Source organism: Clarias gariepinus, chromosome 2, assembly GCF_024256425.1.
Source record: "Clarias gariepinus isolate MV-2021 ecotype Netherlands chromosome 2, CGAR_prim_01v2, whole genome shotgun sequence".
In the NCBI taxonomy this organism is placed as follows: domain Eukaryota; kingdom Metazoa; phylum Chordata; class Actinopteri; order Siluriformes; family Clariidae; genus Clarias; species Clarias gariepinus.
Window position 1 is genome coordinate 42,526,023 of NC_071101.1, and position 22,911 is coordinate 42,548,933.

Here is a 22,911-nt window from a genome sequence, read left to right on the forward strand (position 1 = left end):
GGCAAATCTTTGGCAACAATGTTTGTACAAACTTTGTACATGGGTGTGGGTACATAACCTAATGCACTCCAAGAGGTTATGTCTAAATGTACCTCTAGGGGATGCTAAAATTCACAAATCCACTCCAAGAGGTTATGTCTAAATGTACCTCTAGGGGGTGCTATAATTCACAAATGAGTAAAATTGCTCATACCTTTTAAACCAATCCACATCAAATCCTGATTCTTCTTTCTCCAAATTTTCTTAAAACGAATTTTAATTAGGGTTATTTCTACAAGTGATTAAAAATATGGTAACGCTTCACGATTTTGCGTGTCATCCTTGCGCAGGGGCCATGCTAATCTTCTCTGTATCGTTCCAATTTTAGTATATGCGGGGCCGTAGCACCCACGAACTCGGCTTGTCACGGGCCCCTATAAGTGTGGAGGGCCCTTTCCACATGTACTGTTCATGGCGAGTAGAATAGACCCACATAGGTTTTCCCCGTAGATTTGCAGCACCGATCTGAATACAACCATGTTACACAATCTTTACAGGCATGCTTATTGCCCCAGTAAACCATTAAACACTATAAAATGTTTAACTTTTTTTATTTAATGTCTCAGACTGCAGAGGTGCATGCTGGGAGTATGGAGAATCAGGCACGTGCTGGCGTTCTAATTTGTCCACTGTGTGATCAAGTACTCTGTCCTTTGTTCTCATGGTCACACCCTTCCCCCACCCCGTGGCTCTGCATGTGTACATAACCCTTCAGTAATTATTACTCATTAGTTGATAGCCTATAACAAATTTGGTAAAGCTAACAATGCTTTTCTGCATCACTGTTATATCTTTGTGATTTACAAAAGGGTAACAGAACTGTCATTTTTCCGTTTCTATCGAGGGGTCGCCACAGCAGACCATCCAATCTGCACACAACTTTGGCACAGGTTTTATGCCGGATGCCCTTTCGGATGCAACTCTTATATTTTATCTGAGTTTGCTTCTGGCACTGCCTCCAGTGGCTGGGGTTTGGCCGTTGGGAATCCTTTACTTTTGGCATGTGTTTGTAAGCGAAGGCAGTAGGCAGCGTCACCTTTGAAGTTATATTGTCAGCCTGTCACGGAGGCTCATCATCAACTGCAATGTTTAGTAATATTTAATGTTGTGGAAATAATTTAAATCACACAGTAAGTTTCTCTGATTAGTAACATAAAGAAATGCTTGTTGATGACAAAAAATAGATATTAAAGTCAACAATCAGTAACTGGGGCAAATCTTTGGCAACAATGTTTGTACAAACTTTGTACATGGGTGTGGGTACATAACCTAATGCACTCCAAGAGGTTATGTCTAAATGTACCTCTAGGGGATGCTAAAATTCACAAATCCACTCCAAGAGGTTATGTCTAAATGTACCTCTAGGGGGTGCTATAATTCACAAATGAGTAAAATTGCTCATACCTTTTAAACCAATCGACATCAAATCCTGATTCTTCTTTCTCCAAATTTCCTAAAACGAATTTGAAATTCCACAATTTGAAGCAATATCTCAGCAATGGCTTGTTGTACTGGCATAAAATGTAATGTCGGGTCCCTATGGTCTTCTTTCAACACAGTAAATTGAAGTCAGAGTGGCTTGGATTCTAGTTGTTTCTAACTGGTTAAAATGCATTTTTCTTAGGGTTTGGAAGTGTTTTTAGGGGTTTAGTAGATTTAATTAGGGTTATTTCTACAAGTGATTAAAAATATGGTAACGCTTCACGATTTTGCGTGTCATCCTTGCGCAGGGGCCATGCTAATCTTCTCTGTATCGTTCCAATTTTAGTATATGCGGGGCCGTAGCACCCACGAACTCGGCTTGTCACGGGCCCCTATAAGTGTGGAGGGCCCTTTCCACATGTACTGTTCATGGCGAGTAGAATAGACCCACATAGGTTTTCCCCGTAGATTTGCAGCACCGATCTGAATACAACCATGTTACACAATCTTTACAGGCATGCTTATTGCCCCAGTAAACCATTAAACTCTATAAAATGTTTAACTTTTTTTATTTAATGTCTCAGACTGCAGAGGTGCATGCTGGGAGTATGGAGAATCAGGCACGTGCTGGCGTTCTAATTTGTCCACTGTGTGATCAAGTACTCTGTCCTTTGTTCTCATGGTCACACCCTTCCCCCACCCCGTGGCTCTGCATGTGTACATAACCCTTCAGTAATTATTACTCATTAGTTGATAGCCTATAACAAATTTGGTAAAGCTAACAATGCTTTTCTGCATCACTGTTATATCTTTGTGATTTACAAAAGGGTAACAGAACTGTCATTTTTCCGTTTCTATCGAGGGGTCGCCACAGCAGACCATCCAATCTGCACACAACTTTGGCACAGGTTTTATGCCGGATGCCCTTTCGGATGCAACTCTCCTATTTTATCTGAGTTTGCTTCTGGCACTGCCTCCAGTGGCTGGGGTTTGGCCGTTGGGAATCCTTTACTTTTGGCATGTGTTTGTAAGCGAAGGCAGTAGGCAGCGTCACCTTTGAAGTTATATTGTCAGCCTGTCACGGAGGCTCATCATCAACTGCAATGTTTAGTAATATTTAATGTTGTGGAAATAATTTAAATCACACAGTAAGTTTCTCTGAATAGTAACATAAAGAAATGCTTGTTGATGACAAAAAATAGATATTAAAGTCAACAATCAGTAACTGGGGCAAATCTTTGGCAACAATGTTTGTACAAACTTTGTACATGGGTGTGGGTACATAACCTAATGCACTCCAAGAGGTTATGTCTAAATGTACCTCTAGGGGGTGCTATAATTCACAAATGAGTAAAATTGCTCATACCTTTTAAACCAATCGACATCAAATCCTGATTCTTCTTTCTCCAAATTTCCTAAAACGAATTTGAAATTCCACAATTTGAAGCAATATCTCAGCAATGGCTTGTTGTACTGGCATAAAATGTAATGTCGGGTCCCTATGGTCTTCTTTCAACACAGTAAATTGAAGTCAGAGTGGCTTGGATTCTAGTTGTTTCTAACTGGTTAAAATGCATTTTTCTTAGGGTTTGGAAGTGTTTTTAGGGGTTTAGTAGATTTAATTAGGGTTATTTCTACAAGTGATTAAAAATATGGTAACGCTTCACGATTTTGCGTGTCATCCTTGCGCAGGGGCCATGCTAATCTTCTCTGTATCGTTCCAATTTTAGTATATGCGGGGCCGTAGCACCCACGAACTCGGCTTGTCACGGGCCCCTATAAGTGTGGAGGGCCCTTTCCACATGTACTGTTCATGGCGAGTAGAATAGACCCACATAGGTTTTCCCCGTAGATTTGCAGCACCGATCTGAATACAACCATGTTACACAATCTTTACAGGCATGCTTATTGCCCCAGTAAACCATTAAACACTATAAAATGTTTAACTTTTTTTATTTAATGTCTCAGACTGCAGAGGTGCATGCTGGGAGTATGGAGAATCAGGCACATGCTGGCGTTCTAATTTGTCCACTGTGTGATCAAGTACTCTGTCCTTTGTTCTCATGGTCACACCCTTCCCCCACCCCGTGGCTCTGCATGTGTACATAACCCTTCAGTAATTATTACTCATTAGTTGATAGCCTATAACAAATTTGGTAAAGCTAACAATGCTTTTCTGCATCACTGTTATATCTTTGTGATTTACAAAAGGGTAACAGAACTGTCATTTTTCCGTTTCTATCGAGGGGTCGCCACAGCAGACCATCCAATCTGCACACAACTTTGGCACAGGTTTTATGCCGGATGCCCTTTCGGATGCAACTCTCTTATTTTATCTGAGTTTGCTTCTGGCACTGCCTCCAGTGGCTGGGGTTTGGCCGTTGGGAATCCTTTACTTTTGGCATGTGTTTGTAAGGGAAGGCAGTAGGCAGCGTCACCTTTGAAGTTATATTGTTAGCCTGTCACGGAGGCTCATCATCAACTGCAATGTTTAATAATATTTAATGTTGTGGAAATAATTTAAATCACACAGTAAGTTTCTCTGATTAGTAACATAAAGAAATGCTTGTTGATGACAAAAAATAGATATTAAAGTCAACAATCAGTAACTGGGGCAAATCTTTGGCAACAATGTTTGTACAAACTTTGTACATGGGTGTGGGTACATAACCTAATGCACTCCAAGAGGTTATGTCTAAATGTACCTCTAGGGGATGCTAAAATTCACAAATCCACTCCAAGAGGTTATGTCTAAATGTACCTCTAGGGGGTGCTATAATTCACAAATGAGTAAAATTGCTCATACCTTTTAAACCAATCGACATCAAATCCTGATTCTTCTTTCTCCAAATTTCCTAAAACGAATTTGAAATTCCACAATTTGAAGCAATATCTCAGCAATGGCTTGTTGTACTGGCATAAAATGTAATGTCGTGTCCCTATGGTCTTCTTTCAACACAGTAAATTGAAGTCAGAGTGGCTTGGATTCTAGTTGTTTCTAACTGGTTAAAATGCATTTTTCTTAGGGTTTAGAAGTGTTTTTAGGGGTTTAGTAGATTTAATTAGGGTTATTTCTACAAGTGATTAAAAATATGGTAACGCTTCACGATTTTGCGTGTCATCCTTGCGCAGGGGCCATGCTAATCTTCTCTGTATCGTTCCAATTTTAGTATATGCGGGGCCGTAGCACCCACGAACTCGGCTTGTCACGGGCCCCTATAAGTGTGGAGGGCCCTTTCCACATGTACTGTTCATGGCGAGTAGAATAGACCCACATAGGTTTTCCCCGTAGATTTGCAGCACCGATCTGAATACAACCATGTTACACAATCTTTACAGGCATGCTTATTGCCCCAGTAAACCATTAAACACTATAAAATGTTTAACTTTTTTTATTTAATGTCTCAGACTGCAGAGGTGCATGCTGGGAGTATGGAGAATCAGGCACGTGCTGGCGTTCTAATTTGTCCACTGTGTGATCAAGTACTCTGTCCTTTGTTCTCATGGTCACACCCTTCCCCCACCCCGTGGCTCTGCATGTGTACATAACCCTTCAGTAATTATTACTCATTAGTTGATAGCCTATAACAAATTTGGTTAAGCTAACAATGCTTTTCTGCATCACTGTTATATCTTTGTGATTTACAAAAGGGTAACAGAACTGTCATTTTTCCGTTTCTATCGAGGGGTCGCCACAGCAGACCATCCAATCTGCACACAACTTTGGCACAGGTTTTATGCCGGATGCCCTTTCGGATGCAACTCTTATATTTTATCTGAGTTTGCTTCTGGCACTGCCTCCAGTGGCTGGGGTTTGGCCGTTGGGAATCCTTTACTTTTGGCATGTGTTTGTAAGGGAAGGCAGTAGGCAGCGTCACCTTTGAAGTTATATTGTTAGCCTGTCACGGAGGCTCATCATCAACTGCAATGTTTAATAATATTTAATGTTGTGGAAATAATTTAAATCACACAGTAAGTTTCTCTGATTAGTAACATAAAGAAATGCTTGTTGATGACAAAAAATAGATATTAAAGTCAACAATCAGTAACTGGGGCAAATCTTTGGCAACAATGTTTGTACAAACTTTGTACATGGGTGTGGGTACATAACCTAATGCACTCCAAGAGGTTATGTCTAAATGTACCTCTAGGGGATGCTAAAATTCACAAATCCACTCCAAGAGGTTATGTCTAAATGTACCTCTAGGGGGTGCTATAATTCACAAATGAGTAAAATTGCTCATACCTTTTAAACCAATCGACATCAAATCCTGATTCTTCTTTCTCCAAATTTCCTAAAACGAATTTGAAATTCCACAATTTGAAGCAATATCTCAGCAATGGCTTGTTGTACTGGCATAAAATGTAATGTCGGGTCCCTATGGTCTTCTTTCAACACAGTAAATTGAAGTCAGAGTGGCTTGGATTCTAGTTGTTTCTAACTGGTTAAAATGCATTTTTCTTAGGGTTTGGAAGTGTTTTTAGGGGTTTAGTAGATTTAATTAGGGTTATTTCTACAAGTGATTAAAAATATGGTAACGCTTCACGATTTTGCGTGTCATCCTTGCGCAGGGGCCATGCTAATCTTCTCTGTATCGTTCCAATTTTAGTATATGCGGGGCCGTAGCACCCACGAACTCGGCTTGTCACGGGCCCCTATAAGTGTGGAGGGCCCTTTCCACATGTACTGTTCATGGCGAGTAGAATAGACCCACATAGGTTTTCCCCGTAGATTTGCAGCACCGATCTGAATACAACCATGTTACACAATCTTTACAGGCATGCTTATTGCCCCAGTAAACCATTAAACTCTATAAAATGTTTAACTTTTTTTATTTAATGTCTCAGACTGCAGAGGTGCATGCTGGGAGTATGGAGAATCAGGCACGTGCTGGCGTTCTAATTTGTCCACTGTGTGATCAAGTACTCTGTCCTTTGTTCTCATGGTCACACCCTTCCCCCACCCCGTGGCTCTGCATGTGTACATAACCCTTCAGTAATTATTACTCATTAGTTGATCGCCTATAACAAATTTGGTAAAGCTAACAATGCTTTTCTGCATCACTGTTATATCTTTGTGATTTACAAAAGGGTAACAGAACTGTCATTTTTCCGTTTCTATCGAGGGGTCGCCACAGCAGACCATCCAATCTGCACACAACTTTGGCACAGGTTTTATGCCGGATGCCCTTTCGGATGCAACTCTCCTATTTTATCTGAGTTTGCTTCTGGCACTGCCTCCAGTGGCTGGGGTTTGGCCGTTGGGAATCCTTTACTTTTGGCATGTGTTTGTAAGCGAAGGCAGTAGGCAGCGTCACCTTTGAAGTTATATTGTCAGCCTGTCACGGAGGCTCATCATCAACTGCAATGTTTAGTAATATTTAATGTTGTGGAAATAATTTAAATCACACAGTAAGTTTCTCTGATTAGTAACATAAAGAAATGCTTGTTGATGACAAAAAATAGATATTAAAGTCAACAATCAGTAACTGGGGCAAATCTTTGGCAACAATGTTTGTACAAACTTTGTACATGGGTGTGGGTACATAACCTAATGCACTCCAAGAGGTTATGTCTAAATGTACCTCTAGGGGGTGCTATAATTCACAAATGAGTAAAATTGCTCATACCTTTTAAACCAATCGACATCAAATCCTGATTCTTCTTTCTCCAAATTTCCTAAAACGAATTTGAAATTCCACAATTTGAAGCAATATCTCAGCAATGGCTTGTTGTACTGGCATAAAATGTAATGTCGGGTCCCTATGGTCTTCTTTCAACACAGTAAATTGAAGTCAGAGTGGCTTGGATTCTAGTTGTTTCTAACTGGTTAAAATGCATTTTTCTTAGGGTTTGGAAGTGTTTTTAGGGGTTTAGTAGATTTAATTAGGGTTATTTCTACAAGTGATTAAAAATATGGTAACGCTTCACGATTTTGCGTGTCATCCTTGCGCAGGGGCCATGCTAATCTTCTCTGTATCGTTCCAATTTTAGTATATGCGGGGCCGTAGCACCCACGAACTCGGCTTGTCACGGGCCCCTATAAGTGTGGAGGGCCCTTTCCACATGTACTGTTCATGGCGAGTAGAATAGACCCACATAGGTTTTCCCCGTAGATTTGCAGCACCGATCTGAATACAACCATGTTACACAATCTTTACAGGCATGCTTATTGCCCCAGTAAACCATTAAACTCTATAAAATGTTTAACTTTTTTTATTTAATGTCTCAGACTGCAGAGGTGCATGCTGGGAGTATGGAGAATCAGGCACGTGCTGGCGTTCTAATTTGTCCACTGTGTGATCAAGTACTCTGTCCTTTGTTCTCATGGTCACACCCTTCCCCCACCCCGTGGCTCTGCATGTGTACATAACCCTTCAGTAATTATTACTCATTAGTTGATAGCCTATAACAAATTTGGTAAAGCTAACAATGCTTTTCTGCATCACTGTTATATCTTTGTGATTTACAAAAGGGTAACAGAACTGTCATTTTTCCGTTTCTATCGAGGGGTCGCCACAGCAGACCATCCAATCTGCACACAACTTTGGCACAGGTTTTATGCCGGATGCCCTTTCGGATGCAACTCTCCTATTTTATCTGAGTTTGCTTCTGGCACTGCCTCCAGTGGCTGGGGTTTGGCCGTTGGGAATCCTTTACTTTTGGCATGTGTTTGTAAGCGAAGGCAGTAGGCAGCGTCACCTTTGAAGTTATATTGTCAGCCTGTCACGGAGGCTCATCATCAACTGCAATGTTCAGTAATATTTAATGTTGTTGAAATAATTTAAATCACACAGTAAGTTTCTCTGATTAGTAACATAAAGAAATGCTTGTTGATGACAAAAAATAGATATTAAAGTCAACAATCAGTAACTGGGGCAAATCTTTGGCAACAATGTTTGTACAAACTTTGTACATGGGTGTGGGTACATAACCTAATGCACTCCAAGAGGTTATGTCTAAATGTACCTCTAGGGGATGCTAAAATTCACAAATCCACTCCAAGAGGTTATGTCTAAATGTACCTCTAGGGGGTGCTATAATTCACAAATGAGTAAAATTGCTCATACCTTTTAAACCAATCGACATCAAATCCTGATTCTTCTTTCTCCAAATTTCCTAAAATGAATTTGAAATTCCACAATTTGAAGCAATATCTCAGCAATGGCTTGTTGTACTGGCATAAAATGTAATGTCGGGTCCCTATGGTCTTCTTTCAACACAGTAAATTGAAGTCAGAGTGGCTTGGATTCTAGTTGTTTCTAACTGGTTAAAATGCATTTTTCTTAGTGTTTGGAAGTGTTTTTAGGGGTTTAGTAGATTTAATTAGGGTTATTTCTACAAGTGATTAAAAATATGGTAACGCTTCACGATTTTGCGTGTCATCCTTGCGCAGGGGCCATGCTAATCTTCTCTGTATCGTTCCAATTTTAGTATATGCGGGGCCGTAGCACCCACGAACTCGGCTTGTCACGGGCCCCTATAAGTGTGGAGGGCCCTTTCCACATGTACTGTTCATGGCGAGTAGAATAGACCCACATAGGTTTTCCCCGTAGATTTGCAGCACCGATCTGAATACAACCATGTTACACAATCTTTACAGGCATGCTTATTGCCCCAGTAAACCATTAAACACTATAAAATGTTTAACTTTTTTTATTTAATGTCTCAGACTGCAGAGGTGCATGCTGGGAGTATGGAGAATCAGGCACGTGCTGGCGTTCTAATTTGTCCACTGTGTGATCAAGTACTCTGTCCTTTGTTCTCATGGTCACACCCTTCCCCCACCCCGTGGCTCTGCATGTGTACATAACCCTTCAGTAATTATTACTCATTAGTTGATAGCCTATAACAAATTTGGTAAAGCTAACAATGCTTTTCTGCATCACTGTTATATCTTTGTGATTTACAAAAGGGTAACAGAACTGTCATTTTTCCGTTTCTATCGAGGGGTCGCCACAGCAGACCATCCAATCTGCACACAACTTTGGCACAGGTTTTATGCCGGATGCCCTTTCGGATGCAACTCTTATATTTTATCTGAGTTTGCTTCTGGCACTGCCTCCAGTGGCTGGGGTTTGGCCGTTGGGAATCCTTTACTTTTGGCATGTGTTTGTAAGCGAAGGCAGTAGGCAGCGTCACCTTTGAAGTTATATTGTCAGCCTGTCACGGAGGCTCATCATCAACTGCAATGTTTAGTAATATTTAATGTTGTGGAAATAATTTAAATCACACAGTAAGTTTCTCTGATTAGTAACATAAAGAAATGCTTGTTGATGACAAAAAATAGATATTAAAGTCAACAATCAGTAACTGGGGCAAATCTTTGGCAACAATGTTTGTACAAACTTTGTACATGGGTGTGGGTACATAACCTAATGCACTCCAAGAGGTTATGTCTAAATGTACCTCTAGGGGGTGCTATAATTCACAAATGAGTAAAATTGCTCATACCTTTTAAACCAATCGACATCAAATCCTGATTCTTCTTTCTCCAAATTTCCTAAAACGAATTTGAAATTCCACAATTTGAAGCAATATCTCAGCAATGGCTTGTTGTACTGGCATAAAATGTAATGTCGGGTCCCTATGGTCTTCTTTCAACACAGTAAATTGAAGTCAGAGTGGCTTGGATTCTAGTTGTTTCTAACTGGTTAAAATGCATTTTTCTTAGGGTTTGGAAGTGTTTTTAGGGGTTTAGTAGATTTAATTAGGGTTATTTCTACAAGTGATTAAAAATATGGTAACGCTTCACGATTTTGCGTGTCATCCTTGCGCAGGGGCCATGCTAATCTTCTCTGTATCGTTCCAATTTTAGTATATGCGGGGCCGTAGCACCCACGAACTCGGCTTGTCACGGGCCCCTATAAGTGTGGAGGGCCCTTTCCACATGTACTGTTCATGGCGAGTAGAATAGACCCACATAGGTTTTCCCCGTAGATTTGCAGCACCGATCTGAATACAACCATGTTACACAATCTTTACAGGCATGCTTATTGCCCCAGTAAACCATTAAACTCTATAAAATGTTTAACTTATTTTATTTAATGTCTCAGACTGCAGAGGTGCATGCTGGGAGTATGGAGAATCAGGCACGTGCTGGCGTTCTAATTTGTCCACTGTGTGATCAAGTACTCTGTCCTTTGTTCTCATGGTCACACCCTTCCCCCACCCCGTGGCTCTGCATGTGTACATAACCCTTCAGTAATTATTACTCATTAGTTGATAGCCTATAACAAATTTGGTAAAGCTAACAATGCTTTTCTGCATCACTGTTATATCTTTGTGATTTACAAAAGGGTAACAGAACTGTCATTTTTCCGTTTCTATCGAGGGGTCGCCACAGCAGACCATCCAATCTGCACACAACTTTGGCACAGGTTTTATGCCGGATGCCCTTTCGGATGCAACTCTCCTATTTTATCTGAGTTTGCTTCTGGCACTGCCTCCAGTGGCTGGGGTTTGGCCGTTGGGAATCCTTTACTTTTGGCATGTGTTTGTAAGCGAAGGCAGTAGGCAGCGTCACCTTTGAAGTTATATTGTCAGCCTGTCACGGAGGCTCATCATCAACTGCAATGTTCAGTAATATTTAATGTTGTTGAAATAATTTAAATCACACAGTAAGTTTCTCTGATTAGTAACATAAAGAAATGCTTGTTGATGACAAAAAATAGATATTAAAGTCAACAATCAGTAACTGGGGCAAATCTTTGGCAACAATGTTTGTACAAACTTTGTACATGGGTGTGGGTACATAACCTAATGCACTCCAAGAGGTTATGTCTAAATGTACCTCTAGGGGATGCTAAAATTCACAAATCCACTCCAAGAGGTTATGTCTAAATGTACCTCTAGGGGGTGCTATAATTCACAAATGAGTAAAATTGCTCATACCTTTTAAACCAATCGACATCAAATCCTGATTCTTCTTTCTCCAAATTTCCTAAAATGAATTTGAAATTCCACAATTTGAAGCAATATCTCAGCAATGGCTTGTTGTACTGGCATAAAATGTAATGTCGGGTCCCTATGGTCTTCTTTCAACACAGTAAATTGAAGTCAGAGTGGCTTGGATTCTAGTTGTTTCTAACTGGTTAAAATGCATTTTTCTTAGGGTTTGGAAGTGTTTTTAGGGGTTTAGTAGATTTAATTAGGGTTATTTCTACAAGTGATTAAAAATATGGTAACGCTTCACGATTTTGCGTGTCATCCTTGCGCAGGGGCCATGCTAATCTTCTCTGTATCGTTCCAATTTTAGTATATGCGGGGCCGTAGCACCCACGAACTCGGCTTGTCACGGGCCCCTATAAGTGTGGAGGGCCCTTTCCACATGTACTGTTCATGGCGAGTAGAATAGACCCACATAGGTTTTCCCCGTAGATTTGCAGCACCGATCTGAATACAACCATGTTACACAATCTTTACAGGCATGCTTATTGCCCCAGTAAACCATTAAACTCTATAAAATGTTTAACTTTTTTTATTTAATGTCTCAGACTGCAGAGGTGCATGCTGGGAGTATGGAGAATCAGGCACGTGCTGGCGTTCTAATTTGTCCACTGTGTGATCAAGTACTCTGTCCTTTGTTCTCATGGTCACACCCTTCCCCCACCCCGTGGCTCTGCATGTGTACATAACCCTTCAGTAATTATTACTCATTAGTTGATAGCCTATAACAAATTTGGTAAAGCTAACAATGCTTTTCTGCATCACTGTTATATCTTTGTGATTTACAAAAGGGTAACAGAACTGTCATTTTTCCGTTTCTATCGAGGGGTCGCCACAGCAGACCATCCAATCTGCACACAACTTTGGCACAGGTTTTATGCCGGATGCCCTTTCGGATGCAACTCTCCTATTTTATCTGAGTTTGCTTCTGGCACTGCCTCCAGTGGCTGGGGTTTGGCCGTTGGGAATCCTTTACTTTTGGCATGTGTTTGTAAGCGAAGGCAGTAGGCAGCGTCACCTTTGAAGTTATATTGTCAGCCTGTCACGGAGGCTCATCATCAACTGCAATGTTCAGTAATATTTAATGTTGTTGAAATAATTTAAATCACACAGTAAGTTTCTCTGATTAGTAACATAAAGAAATGCTTGTTGATGACAAAAAATAGATATTAAAGTCAACAATCAGTAACTGGGGCAAATCTTTGGCAACAATGTTTGTACAAACTTTGTACATGGGTGTGGGTACATAACCTAATGCACTCCAAGAGGTTATGTCTAAATGTACCTCTAGGGGATGCTAAAATTCACAAATCCACTCCAAGAGGTTATGTCTAAATGTACCTCTAGGGGGTGCTATAATTCACAAATGAGTAAAATTGCTCATACCTTTTAAACCAATCGACATCAAATCCTGATTCTTCTTTCTCCAAATTTCCTAAAATGAATTTGAAATTCCACAATTTGAAGCAATATCTCAGCAATGGCTTGTTGTACTGGCATAAAATGTAATGTCGGGTCCCTATGGTCTTCTTTCAACACAGTAAATTGAAGTCAGAGTGGCTTGGATTCTAGTTGTTTCTAACTGGTTAAAATGCATTTTTCTTAGTGTTTGGAAGTGTTTTTAGGGGTTTAGTAGATTTAATTAGGGTTATTTCTACAAGTGATTAAAAATATGGTAACGCTTCACGATTTTGCGTGTCATCCTTGCGCAGGGGCCATGCTAATCTTCTCTGTATCGTTCCAATTTTAGTATATGCGGGGCCGTAGCACCCACGAACTCGGCTTGTCACGGGCCCCTATAAGTGTGGAGGGCCCTTTCCACATGTACTGTTCATGGCGAGTAGAATAGACCCACATAGGTTTTTCCCGTAGATTTGCAGCACCGATCTGAATACAACCATGTTACACAATCTTTACAGGCATGCTTATTGCCCCAGTAAACCATTAAACACTATAAAATGTTTAACTTTTTTTATTTAATGTCTCAGACTGCAGAGGTGCATGCTGGGAGTATGGAGAATCAGGCACGTGCTGGCGTTCTAATTTGTCCACTGTGTGATCAAGTACTCTGTCCTTTGTTCTCATGGTCACACCCTTCCCCCACCCCGTGGCTCTGCATGTGTACATAACCCTTCAGTAATTATTACTCATTAGTTGATAGCCTATAACAAATTTGGTAAAGCTAACAATGCTTTTCTGCATCACTGTTATATCTTTGTGATTTACAAAAGGGTAACAGAACTGTCATTTTTCCGTTTCTATCGAGGGGTCGCCACAGCAGACCATCCAATCTGCACACAACTTTGGCACGGGTTTTATGCCGGATGCCCTTTCGGATGCAACTCTTATATTTTATCTGAGTTTGCTTCTGGCACTGCCTCCAGTGGCTGGGGTTTGGCCGTTGGGAATCCTTTACTTTTGGCATGTGTTTGTAAGCGAAGGCAGTAGGCAGCGTCACCTTTGAAGTTATATTGTCAGCCTGTCACGGAGGCTCATCATCAACTGCAATGTTTAGTAATATTTAATGTTGTGGAAATAATTTAAATCACACAGTAAGTTTCTCTGATTAGTAACATAAAGAAATGCTTGTTGATGACAAAAAATAGATATTAAAGTCAACAATCAGTAACTGGGGCAAATCTTTGGCAACAATGTTTGTACAAACTTTGTACATGGGTGTGGGTACATAACCTAATGCACTCCAAGAGGTTATGTCTAAATGTACCTCTAGGGGGTGCTATAATTCACAAATGAGTAAAATTGCTCATACCTTTTAAACCAATCGACATCAAATCCTGATTCTTCTTTCTCCAAATTTCCTAAAACGAATTTGAAATTCCACAATTTGAAGCAATATCTCAGCAATGGCTTGTTGTACTGGCATAAAATGTAATGTCGGGTCCCTATGGTCTTCTTTCAACACAGTAAATTGAAGTCAGAGTGGCTTGGATTCTAGTTGTTTCTAACTGGTTAAAATGCATTTTTCTTAGGGTTTGGAAGTGTTTTTAGGGGTTTAGTAGATTTAATTAGGGTTATTTCTACAAGTGATTAAAAATATGGTAACGCTTCACGATTTTGCGTGTCATCCTTGCGCAGGGGCCATGCTAATCTTCTCTGTATCGTTCCAATTTTAGTATATGCGGGGCCGTAGCACCCACGAACTCGGCTTGTCACGGGCCCCTATAAGTGTGGAGGGCCCTTTCCACATGTACTGTTCATGGCGAGTAGAATAGACCCACATAGGTTTTCCCCGTAGATTTGCAGCACCGATCTGAATACAACCATGTTACACAATCTTTACAGGCATGCTTATTGCCCCAGTAAACCATTAAACTCTATAAAATGTTTAACTTATTTTATTTAATGTCTCAGACTGCAGAGGTGCATGCTGGGAGTATGGAGAATCAGGCACGTGCTGGCGTTCTAATTTGTCCACTGTGTGATCAAGTACTCTGTCCTTTGTTCTCATGGTCACACCCTTCCCCCACCCCGTGGCTCTGCATGTGTACATAACCCTTCAGTAATTATTACTCATTAGTTGATAGCCTATAACAAATTTGGTAAAGCTAACAATGCTTTTCTGCATCACTGTTATATCTTTGTGATTTACAAAAGGGTAACAGAACTGTCATTTTTCCGTTTCTATCGAGGGGTCGCCACAGCAGACCATCCAATCTGCACACAACTTTGGCACAGGTTTTATGCCGGATGCCCTTTCGGATGCAACTCTCCTATTTTATCTGAGTTTGCTTCTGGCACTGCCTCCAGTGGCTGGGGTTTGGCCGTTGGGAATCCTTTACTTTTGGCATGTGTTTGTAAGCGAAGGCAGTAGGCAGCGTCACCTTTGAAGTTATATTGTCAGCCTGTCACGGAGGCTCATCATCAACTGCAATGTTCAGTAATATTTAATGTTGTTGAAATAATTTAAATCACACAGTAAGTTTCTCTGATTAGTAACATAAAGAAATGCTTGTTGATGACAAAAAATAGATATTAAAGTCAACAATCAGTAACTGGGGCAAATCTTTGGCAACAATGTTTGTACAAACTTTGTACATGGGTGTGGGTACATAACCTAATGCACTCCAAGAGGTTATGTCTAAATGTACCTCTAGGGGATGCTAAAATTCACAAATCCACTCCAAGAGGTTATGTCTAAATGTACCTCTAGGGGGTGCTATAATTCACAAATGAGTAAAATTGCTCATACCTTTTAAACCAATCGACATCAAATCCTGATTCTTCTTTCTCCAAATTTCCTAAAATGAATTTGAAATTCCACAATTTGAAGCAATATCTCAGCAATGGCTTGTTGTACTGGCATAAAATGTAATGTCGGGTCCCTATGGTCTTCTTTCAACACAGTAAATTGAAGTCAGAGTGGCTTGGATTCTAGTTGTTTCTAACTGGTTAAAATGCATTTTTCTTAGGGTTTGGAAGTGTTTTTAGGGGTTTAGTAGATTTAATTAGGGTTATTTCTACAAGTGATTAAAAATATGGTAACGCTTCACGATTTTGCGTGTCATCCTTGCGCAGGGGCCATGCTAATCTTCTCTGTATCGTTCCAATTTTAGTATATGCGGGGCCGTAGCACCCACGAACTCGGCTTGTCACGGGCCCCTATAAGTGTGGAGGGCCCTTTCCACATGTACTGTTCATGGCGAGTAGAATAGACCCACATAGGTTTTCCCCGTAGATTTGCAGCACCGATCTGAATACAACCATGTTACACAATCTTTACAGGCATGCTTATTGCCCCAGTAAACCATTAAACTCTATAAAATGTTTAACTTATTTTATTTAATGTCTCAGACTGCAGAGGTGCATGCTGGGAGTATGGAGAATCAGGCACGTGCTGGCGTTCTAATTTGTCCACTGTGTGATCAAGTACTCTGTCCTTTGTTCTCATGGTCACACCCTTCCCCCACCCCGTGGCTCTGCATGTGTACATAACCCTTCAGTAATTATTACTCATTAGTTGATAGCCTATAACAAATTTGGTAAAGCTAACAATGCTTTTCTGCATCACTGTTATATCTTTGTGATTTACAAAAGGGTAACAGAACTGTCATTTTTCCGTTTCTATCGAGGGGTCGCCACAGCAGACCATCCAATCTGCACACAACTTTGGCACAGGTTTTATGCCGGATGCCCTTTCGGATGCAACTCTCCTATTTTATCTGAGTTTGCTTCTGGCACTGCCTCCAGTGGCTGGGGTTTGGCCGTTGGGAATCCTTTACTTTTGGCATGTGTTTGTAAGCGAAGGCAGTAGGCAGCGTCACCTTTGAAGTTATATTGTCAGCCTGTCACGGAGGCTCATCATCAACTGCAATGTTCAGTAATATTTAATGTTGTTGAAATAATTTAAATCACACAGTAAGTTTCTCTGATTAGTAACATAAAGAAATGCTTGTTGATGACAAAAAATAGATATTAAAGTCAACAATCAGTAACTGGGGCAAATCTTTGGCAACAATGTTTGTACAAACTTTGTACATGGGTGTGGGTACATAACCTAATGCACTCCAAGAGGTTATGTCTAAATGTACCTCTAGGGGATGCTAAAATTCACAAATCCACTCCAAGAGGTTATGTCTAAATGTACCTCTAGGGGGTGCTATAATTCACAAATGAGTAAAATTGCTCATACCTTTTAAACCAATCGACATCAAATCCTGATTCTTCTTTCTCCAAATTTCCTAAAATGAATTTGAAATTCCACAATTTGAAGCAATATCTCAGCAATGGCTTGTTGTACTGGCATAAAATGTAATGTCGGGTCCCTATGGTCTTCTTTCAACACAGTAAATTGAAGTCAGAGTGGCTTGGATTCTAGTTGTTTCTAACTGGTTAAAATGCATTTTTCTTAGGGTTTGGAAGTGTTTTTAGGGGTTTAGTAGATTTAATTAGGGTTATTTCTACAAGTGATTAAAAATATGGTAACGCTTCACGATTTTGCGTGTCATCCTTGCGCAGGGGCCATGCTAATCTTCTCTGTATCGTTCCAATTTTAGTATATGCAGGGCCGTAGCACCCACGAACTCGGCTTGTCACGGGCCCCTATAAGTGTGGAGGGCCCTTTCCACATGTACTGTTCATGGCGAGTAGAATAGACCCACATAGGTTTTCCCCGTAGATTTGCAGCACCGATCTGAATACAACCATGTTACACAATCTTTACAGGCATGCTTATTGCCCCAGTAAACCATTAAACACTATAAAATGTTTAACTTTTTTTATTTAATGTATCAGACTGCAGAGGTGCATGCTGGGAGTATGGAGAATCAGGCACGTGCTGGCGTTCTAATTTGTCCACTGTGTGATCAAGTACTCTGTCCTTTGTTCTCATGGTCACACCCTTCCCCCACCCCGTGGCTCTGCATGTGTACATAACCCTTCAGTATTTATTACTCATTAGTTGATAGCCTATAACAAATTTGGTAAAGCTAACAATGCTTTTCTGCATCACTGTTATATCTTTGTGATTTACAAAAGGGTAACAGAACTGTCATTTTTCCGTTTCTATCGAGGGGTCGCCACAGCAGACCATCCAATCTGCACACAACTTTGGCACAGGTTTTATGCCGGATGCCCTTTCGGATTCAACTCTCCTATTTTATCTGAGTTTGCTTCTGGCACTGCCGCCAGTGGCTGGGGTTTGGCCGTTGGGAATCCTTTACTTTTGGCATGTGTTTGTAAGGGAAGGCAGTAGGCAGCGTCACCTTTGAAGTTATATTGTTAGCCTGTCACGGAGGCTCATCATCAACTGCAATGTTTAATAATATTTAATGTTGTGGAAATAATTTAAATCACACAGTAAGTTTCTCTGATTAGTAACATAAAGAAATGCTTGTTGATGACAAAAAATAGATATTAAAGTCAACAATCAGTAACTGGGGCAAATCTTTGGCAACAATGTTTGTACAAACTTTGTACATGGGTGTGGGTACATAACCTAATGCACTCCAAGAGGTTATGTCTAAATGTACCTCTAGGGGATGCTAAAATTCACAAATCCACTCCAAGAGGTTATGTCTAAATGTACCTCTAGGGGGTGCTATAATTCACAAATGAGTAAAATTGCTCATACCTTTTAAACCAATCCACATCAAATCCTGATTCTTCTTTCTCCAAATTTCCTAAAACGAATTTGAAATTCCACAATTTGAGGCAATATCTCAGCAATGGCTTGTTGTACTGGCATAAAATGTAATGTCGGGTCCCTATGGTCTTCTTTCAACACAGTAAATTGAAGTCAGAGTGGCTTGGATTCTAGTTGTTTCTAACTGGTTAAAATGCATTTTTCTTAGGGTTTGGAAGTGTTTTTAGGGGTTTAGTAGATTTAATTAGGGTTATTTCTACAAGTGATTAAAAATATGGTAACGCTTCACGATTTTGCGTGTCATCCTTGCGCAGGGGCCATGCTAATCTTCTCTGTATCGTTCCAATTTTAGTATATGCGGGGCCGTAGCACCCACGAACTCGGCTTGTCACGGGCCCCTATAAGTGTGGAGGGCCCTTTCCACATGTACTGTTCATGGCGAGTAGAATAGACCCACATAGGTTTTCCCCGTAGATTTGCAGCACCGATCTGAATACAACCATGTTACACAAACTTTACAGGCATGCTTATTGCCCCAGTAAACCATTAAACACTATAAAATGTTTAACTTTTTTTATTTAATGTATCAGACTGCAGAGGTGCATGCTGGGAGTATGGAGAATCAGGCACGTGCTGGCGTTCTAATTTGTCCACTGTGTGATCAAGTACTCTGTCCTTTGTTCTCATGGTCACACCCTTCCCCCACCCCGTGGCTCTGCATGTGTACATAACCCTTCAGTATTTATTACTCATTAGTTGATAGCCTATAACAAATTTGGTAAAGCTAACAATGCTTTTCTGCATCACTGTTATATCTTTGTGATTTACAAAAGGGTAACAGAACTGTCATTTTTCCGTTTCTATCGAGGGGTCGCCACAGCAGACCATCCAATCTGCACACAACTTTGGCACAGGTTTTATGCCGGATGCCCTTTCGGATTCAACTCTCCTATTTTATCTGAGTTTGCTTCTGGCACTGCCGCCAGTGGCTGGGGTTTGGCCGTTGGGAATCCTTTACTTTTGGCATGTGTTTGTAAGGGAAGGCAGTAGGCAGCGTCACCTTTGAAGTTATATTGTTAGCCTGTCACGGAGGCTCATCATCAACTGCAATGTTTAATAATATTTAATGTTGTGGAAATAATTTAAATCACACAGTAAGTTTCTCTGATTAGTAACATAAAGAAATGCTTGTTGATGACAAAAAATAGATATTAAAGTCAACAATCAGTAACTGGGGCAAATCTTTGGCAACAATGTTTGTACAAACTTTGTACATGGGTGTGGGTACATAACCTAATGCACTCCAAGAGGTTATGTCTAAATGTACCTCTAGGGGATGCTAAAATTCACAAATCCACTCCAAGAGGTTATGTCTAAATGTACCTCTAGGGGGTGCTATAATTCACAAATGAGTAAAATTGCTCATACCTTTTAAACCAATCCACATCAAATCCTGATTCTTCTTTCTCCAAATTTCCTAAAACGAATTTGAAATTCCACAATTTGAGGCAATATCTCAGCAATGGCTTGTTGTACTGGCATAAAATGTAATGTCGGGTCCCTATGGTCTTCTTTCAACACAGTAAATTGAAGTCAGAGTGGCTTGGATTCTAGTTGTTTCTAACTGGTTAAAATGCATTTTTCTTAGGGTTTGGAAGTGTTTTTAGGGGTTTAGTAGATTTAATTAGGGTTATTTCTACAAGTGATTAAAAATATGGTAACGCTTCACGATTTTGCGTGTCATCCTTGCGCAGGGGCCATGCTAATCTTCTCTGTATCGTTCCAATTTTAGTATATGCGGGGCCGTAGCACCCACGAACTCGGCTTGTCACGGGCCCCTATAAGTGTGGAGGGCCCTTTCCACATGTACTGTTCATGGCGAGTAGAATAGACCCACATAGGTTTTCCCCGTAGATTTGCAGCACCGATCTGAATACAACCATGTTACACAATCTTTACAGGCATGCTTATTGCCCCAGTAAACCATTAAACACTATAAAATGTTTAACTTTTTTTATTTAATGTATCAGACTGCAGAGGTGCATGCTGGGAGTATGGAGAATCAGGCACGTGCTGGCGTTCTAATTTGTCCACTGTGTGATCAAGTACTCTGTCCTTTGTTCTCATGGTCACACCCTTCCCCCACCCCGTGGCTCTGCATGTGTACATAACCCTTCAGTATTTATTACTCATTAGTTGATAGCCTATAACAAATTTGGTAAAGCTAACAATGCTTTTCTGCATCACTGTTATATCTTTGTGATTTACAAAAGGGTAACAGAACTGTCATTTTTCCGTTTCTATCGAGGGGTCGCCACAGCAGACCATCCAATCTGCACACAACTTTGGCACAGGTTTTATGCCGGATGCCCTTTCGGATTCAACTCTCCTATTTTATCTGAGTTTGCTTCTGGCACTGCCGCCAGTGGCTGGGGTTTGGCCGTTGGGAATCCTTTACTTTTGGCATGTGTTTGTAAGGGAAGGCAGTAGGCAGCGTCACCTTTGAAGTTATATTGTTAGCCTGTCACGGAGGCTCATCATCAACTGCAATGTTTAATAATATTTAATGTTGTGGAAATAATTTAAATCACACAGTAAGTTTCTCTGATTAGTAACATAAAGAAATGCTTGTTGATGACAAAAAATAGATATTAAAGTCAACAATCAGTAACTGGGGCAAATCTTTGGCAACAATGTTTGTACAAACTTTGTACATGGGTGTGGGTACATAACCTAATGCACTCCAAGAGGTTATGTCTAAATGTACCTCTAGGGGATGCTAAAATTCACAAATCCACTCCAAGAGGTTATGTCTAAATGTACCTCTAGGGGGTGCTATAATTCACAAATGAGTAAAATTGCTCATACCTTTTAAACCAATCCACATCAAATCCTGATTCTTCTTTCTCCAAATTTCCTAAAACGAATTTGAAATTCCACAATTTGAGGCAATATCTCAGCAATGGCTTGTTGTACTGGCATAAAATGTAATGTCGGGTCCCTATGGTCTTCTTTCAACACAGTAAATTGAAGTCAGAGTGGCTTGGATTCTAGTTGTTTCTAACTGGTTAAAATGCATTTTTCTTAGGGTTTGGAAGTGTTTTTAGGGGTTTAGTAGATTTAATTAGGGTTATTTCTACAAGTGATTAAAAATATGGTAACGCTTCACGATTTTGCGTGTCATCCTTGCGCAGGGGCCATGCTAATCTTCTCTGTATCGTTCCAATTTTAGTATATGCGGGGCCGTAGCACCCACGAACTCGGCTTGTCACGGGCCCCTATAAGTGTGGAGGGCCCTTTCCACATGTACTGTTCATGGCGAGTAGAATAGACCCACATAGGTTTTCCCCGTAGATTTGCAGCAGCGATCTGAATACAACCATGTTACACAATCTTTACAGGCATGCTTATTGCCCCAGTAAACCATTAAACACTATAAAATGTTTAACTTTTTTTATTTAATGTATCAGACTGCAGAGGTGCATGCTGGGAGTATGGAGAATCAGGCACGTGCTGGCGTTCTAATTTGTCCACTGTGTGATCAAGTACTCTGTCCTTTGTTCTCATGGTCACACCCTTCCCCCACCCCGTGGCTCTGCATGTGTACATAACCCTTCAGTATTTATTACTCATTAGTTGATAGCCTATAACAAATTTGGTAAAGCTAACAATGCTTTTCTGCATCACTGTTATATCTTTGTGATTTACAAAAGGGTAACAGAACTGTCATTTTTCCGTTTCTATCGAGGGGTCGCCACAGCAGACCATCCAATCTGCACACAACTTTGGCACAGGTTTTATGCCGGATGCCCTTTCGGATTCAACTCTCCTATTTTATCTGAGTTTGCTTCTGGCACTGCCGCCAGTGGCTGGGGTTTGGCCGTTGGGAATCCTTTACTTTTGGCATGTGTTTGTAAGGGAAGGCAGTAGGCAGCGTCACCTTTGAAGTTATATTGTTAGCCTGTCACGGAGGCTCATCATCAACTGCAATGTTTAATAATATTTAATGTTGTGGAAATAATTTAAATCACACAGTAAGTTTCTCTGATTAGTAACATAAAGAAATGCTTGTTGATGACAAAAAATAGATATTAAAGTCAACAATCAGTAACTGGGGCAAATCTTTGGCAACAATGTTTGTACAAACTTTGTACATGGGTGTGGGTACATAACCTAATGCACTCCAAGAGGTTATGTCTAAATGTACCTCTAGGGGATGCTAAAATTCACAAATCCACTCCAAGAGGTTATGTCTAAATGTACCTCTAGGGGGTGCTATAATTCACAAATGAGTAAAATTGCTCATACCTTTTAAACCAATCCACATCAAATCCTGATTCTTCTTTCTCCAAATTTCCTAAAACGAATTTGAAATTCCACAATTTGAGGCAATATCTCAG

General features: G+C 40.4%; 16 non-coding genes across 16 annotated transcripts; all 16 read right to left on the bottom strand.

Moving 5' to 3' along the window:
- Positions 1 to 284: 284 nt before the first annotated feature.
- LOC128518145 (U6 spliceosomal RNA) lies at positions 285 to 391 on the bottom strand. The gene has a single exon (XR_008357605.1). It is a non-coding gene; the product is annotated as a U6 spliceosomal RNA (small nuclear RNA).
- A 1,333-nt stretch (positions 392 to 1,724) lies between these two features.
- Positions 1,725 to 1,831, bottom strand: LOC128518146 (U6 spliceosomal RNA). Its single transcript, XR_008357606.1, has one exon. It is a non-coding gene; the product is annotated as a U6 spliceosomal RNA (small nuclear RNA).
- A 1,277-nt stretch (positions 1,832 to 3,108) lies between these two features.
- Positions 3,109 to 3,215, bottom strand: LOC128518147 (U6 spliceosomal RNA). Its single transcript, XR_008357607.1, has one exon. It is a non-coding gene; the product is annotated as a U6 spliceosomal RNA (small nuclear RNA).
- A 1,333-nt stretch (positions 3,216 to 4,548) lies between these two features.
- LOC128518148 (U6 spliceosomal RNA) lies at positions 4,549 to 4,655 on the bottom strand. Its single transcript, XR_008357608.1, has one exon. It is a non-coding gene; the product is annotated as a U6 spliceosomal RNA (small nuclear RNA).
- Positions 4,656 to 5,988: 1,333 nt separating this feature from the next.
- On the bottom strand, positions 5,989 to 6,095 carry LOC128518149 (U6 spliceosomal RNA). Its single transcript, XR_008357609.1, has one exon. It is a non-coding gene; the product is annotated as a U6 spliceosomal RNA (small nuclear RNA).
- Positions 6,096 to 7,372: 1,277 nt separating this feature from the next.
- LOC128518150 (U6 spliceosomal RNA) lies at positions 7,373 to 7,479 on the bottom strand. The gene has a single exon (XR_008357610.1). It is a non-coding gene; the product is annotated as a U6 spliceosomal RNA (small nuclear RNA).
- A 1,333-nt stretch (positions 7,480 to 8,812) lies between these two features.
- Positions 8,813 to 8,919, bottom strand: LOC128518151 (U6 spliceosomal RNA). The gene has a single exon (XR_008357611.1). It is a non-coding gene; the product is annotated as a U6 spliceosomal RNA (small nuclear RNA).
- A 1,277-nt stretch (positions 8,920 to 10,196) lies between these two features.
- LOC128518153 (U6 spliceosomal RNA) lies at positions 10,197 to 10,303 on the bottom strand. The gene has a single exon (XR_008357612.1). It is a non-coding gene; the product is annotated as a U6 spliceosomal RNA (small nuclear RNA).
- Positions 10,304 to 11,636: 1,333 nt separating this feature from the next.
- LOC128518155 (U6 spliceosomal RNA) lies at positions 11,637 to 11,743 on the bottom strand. The gene has a single exon (XR_008357614.1). It is a non-coding gene; the product is annotated as a U6 spliceosomal RNA (small nuclear RNA).
- A 1,333-nt stretch (positions 11,744 to 13,076) lies between these two features.
- On the bottom strand, positions 13,077 to 13,183 carry LOC128518156 (U6 spliceosomal RNA). The gene has a single exon (XR_008357615.1). It is a non-coding gene; the product is annotated as a U6 spliceosomal RNA (small nuclear RNA).
- Positions 13,184 to 14,460: 1,277 nt separating this feature from the next.
- LOC128518157 (U6 spliceosomal RNA) lies at positions 14,461 to 14,567 on the bottom strand. Its single transcript, XR_008357616.1, has one exon. It is a non-coding gene; the product is annotated as a U6 spliceosomal RNA (small nuclear RNA).
- A 1,333-nt stretch (positions 14,568 to 15,900) lies between these two features.
- LOC128518158 (U6 spliceosomal RNA) lies at positions 15,901 to 16,007 on the bottom strand. The gene has a single exon (XR_008357617.1). It is a non-coding gene; the product is annotated as a U6 spliceosomal RNA (small nuclear RNA).
- Positions 16,008 to 17,340: 1,333 nt separating this feature from the next.
- Positions 17,341 to 17,447, bottom strand: LOC128518195 (U6 spliceosomal RNA). The gene has a single exon (XR_008357653.1). It is a non-coding gene; the product is annotated as a U6 spliceosomal RNA (small nuclear RNA).
- A 1,333-nt stretch (positions 17,448 to 18,780) lies between these two features.
- On the bottom strand, positions 18,781 to 18,887 carry LOC128518159 (U6 spliceosomal RNA). Its single transcript, XR_008357618.1, has one exon. It is a non-coding gene; the product is annotated as a U6 spliceosomal RNA (small nuclear RNA).
- Positions 18,888 to 20,220: 1,333 nt separating this feature from the next.
- Positions 20,221 to 20,327, bottom strand: LOC128518160 (U6 spliceosomal RNA). The gene has a single exon (XR_008357619.1). It is a non-coding gene; the product is annotated as a U6 spliceosomal RNA (small nuclear RNA).
- Positions 20,328 to 21,660: 1,333 nt separating this feature from the next.
- Positions 21,661 to 21,767, bottom strand: LOC128518161 (U6 spliceosomal RNA). The gene has a single exon (XR_008357620.1). It is a non-coding gene; the product is annotated as a U6 spliceosomal RNA (small nuclear RNA).
- Positions 21,768 to 22,911: the final 1,144 nt, after the last annotated feature.